Below are 2,500 nucleotides of genomic sequence, written 5' to 3'. Positions count from 1 at the left end.
TCGCTCAAAGGCATTTTGCAGGCCAGCACCGGCGGATGCACGGGTCAAGCGGGACGGGACGAGCGCAGGGCTAACTTTTGCCGGCACACAAAAACACGAACCCGAAAAAGGCAAAAAAGGGACATACGCACTGGCGACACGCCCGTTTCGCCTGCCACCCGTGCACACTCGCCTGGGCAGCTGGTCACATGCGTCGCTCACAGGCATTTTGCAGGCCAGCACCGGCGGATGCACGGGTCAAGCGGGACGGGACGAGCGCAAGGCTTGCTTTTGGTGGCACACGAAAACACGAACCCGAAAAAGGGACATACGCACTGGCGACACGCGCGCCCGTTTCGCCTGCCACCCATGCACACTCGCCTGGGCTGCTGGTCACATGCGTCGCTCATAGGCATTTTGCAGGCCAGCACCGGCGGATGCACGGGTCAAGCGGGACGGGACGAGCGCAGGGCTTGCTTTTGGCGGCACACGAAAACACGAACCCGAAAAAGGCGAAAAAGGGACATACACACTGGCGACACGCACGCCCGTTTCGCCTGCCACCCGTGCACACTCGCCTGGGCTGCTGGTCACGTGCGTCGCTCACAGGCATTTTGCAGGCCAGCACCGGCGGATGCACGGGTCAAGCGGGACGGGACGAGCGCAGGGCTTGCTTTTGGCGGCACACAAAAACACGAACCCGAAAAAGGCGAAAAAGGGACACACGGACAGGCGACACGAAAAAAAAGGGGTCGCCCTACCTAGGTGGGCGCAAAAACCCCGTCGGCCAGGAGGTTTCGCCAAAGTGTCTGTACTGTCACACAGGGTCAATAGCACGGGCATGGCCGGCCGCCGCACGTGCAGCGGCTTACGGACGCACGGTTCGGCGGCACAGGTGCCTGGCGGCTTTAGCACCTTGGGGTGGACAGGCCTGGCGGCAAGGGGGGCTAGGCACCTTGCTGCCAGCCGGCAATGGTGCACGGGGCGGGGCGCCACACAAACACGAAAGAGGGACAAGAGCGGGGCGATGGTCCACAGAGACGAGCCATGCACGGGGCCCGTGATCGCCGACACGCGCGAACGCGGACGCGGACAAGGACAAGGACGCGACGCGCGGCGCGCGTGCGAGGTCAAGAGGGGCGCGCGCACGAAAACGCGAAAAAAGGGGCTAGCGGCCGAGAAACGCGAAAAAAACCGGGTCACCTACCTAGCCGAACGCCTAAAATCGCTTCGGGCAGGAGGTTTCGCCAAAGTGTCTGTACTGTCACACGGTCCGTACGGGCGCAACCCCATCGCGCGCCAGCACCCCTTCCTGGGGGCGCCCGCCCGCCAGGCGCCTGGCGCCCCACGCGCGCGCGCCCGGCGCCTGGCGCCTTGCCCCCCACGCGCGCCCGGCGCCTGGCGCCTGGCGCCTCGCCCCCCACGCGCGCCCGGCGCCTGGCGCCTGGCGCCTCGCCCCCCACGCGCGCGCCCGGCGCCTGGCGCCTTGCCCCCCACGCGCGCCCGGCGCCTGGCGCCTGGCGCCTCGCCCCCCACGCGCGCGCGCGCGTGGCGCCTTGCGCCTCGCGCCTTGCCTCCGCGCGTGCCTGGCGCCTGGCGCCTTGCCCCCCACGCGCCTGGGCGCCTCTTTTCCGCCTGGGCGCCCTGGCACCTTTCCGCCTGGGCGCCTGTTTTCCGCCTTGGCGCCCTGGCGCCTTTTCGCGTGGGCGCCTCTTTTCCGCCTGGGCGCCATGGCGCCTTTCGGCCTGGGCGACTCTTTTTCGCCTGGGCACCTCTTTTCCGCCTGGGCGCCTCTTTTCCGCCTGGCCAGGGCGCCTCTTTTCCGCCTGGGCGCCATGGCGCCTTTCTGCCTGGGCGCCTCTTTTTCGCCTGGGCGCCTCTTTTCTGCCTGGGCGCCCTGGCGCCTTTTCGCCTGGGCGCCTCTTTCCCACCTGGGCGCCCTGGCGCCTCTTCGCCTGGGCGCCCTGGCGCCTTTTCGCCTGGGCGCCTCTTTTGGCGCCTGGGCGCCTACGCCAGGGCGCCTCTTTTCCGCCTGGGCACCTCTTTTTCGCCTGGGCGCCTCTTTTCCGCCTGGGTGCCCTGGCGCCATTCCGCCTGGGCGCCTCTTTTCCGCCTGGGCGCCCTGGCGCCTTTTCGCCTGGGTGCCTCTTTTGGCGCCTGGGCGCCTACGCCAGGGCGCCTCTTTTCCGCCAGGGCGCCTCTTTTTCGCCTGGGCGCCTCTTTTCCGCCTGGGCGCCCTGGCGCCTTTTCGCCTGGCGCCTCTTTTGGCGCCTGGGCGCCTACGCCAGGGCGCCTCTTTTCCGCCTGGGCGCCTCTTTTCCGCCTGGGTGCCCTGGCGCCATTCCGCCTGGGCGCCTCTTTTCCGCCTGGGCGCCCTGGCGCCTTTTCGCCTGGGTGCCTCTTTTGGCGCATGGGCGCCTACGCCAGGGCGCCTCTTTTCCGCCTGGGCGCCCTGGCGCCTTTCCGCCTGGGCGCCTCTTTTTCGCCTGGGCGCCTCTTTTCCGCCTGGGCGCCCTGGCGC

Source organism: Aristolochia californica, unplaced genomic scaffold, assembly GCF_029961685.1.
Source record: "Aristolochia californica isolate CCGP_79_NKW_82.1479 unplaced genomic scaffold, dmAriCali1.0.hap1 SCAF_104, whole genome shotgun sequence".
Taxonomy (NCBI): Eukaryota; Viridiplantae; Streptophyta; class Magnoliopsida; order Piperales; family Aristolochiaceae; genus Aristolochia; species Aristolochia californica.
Note: the sequence above shows the minus strand (reverse complement) of the source record.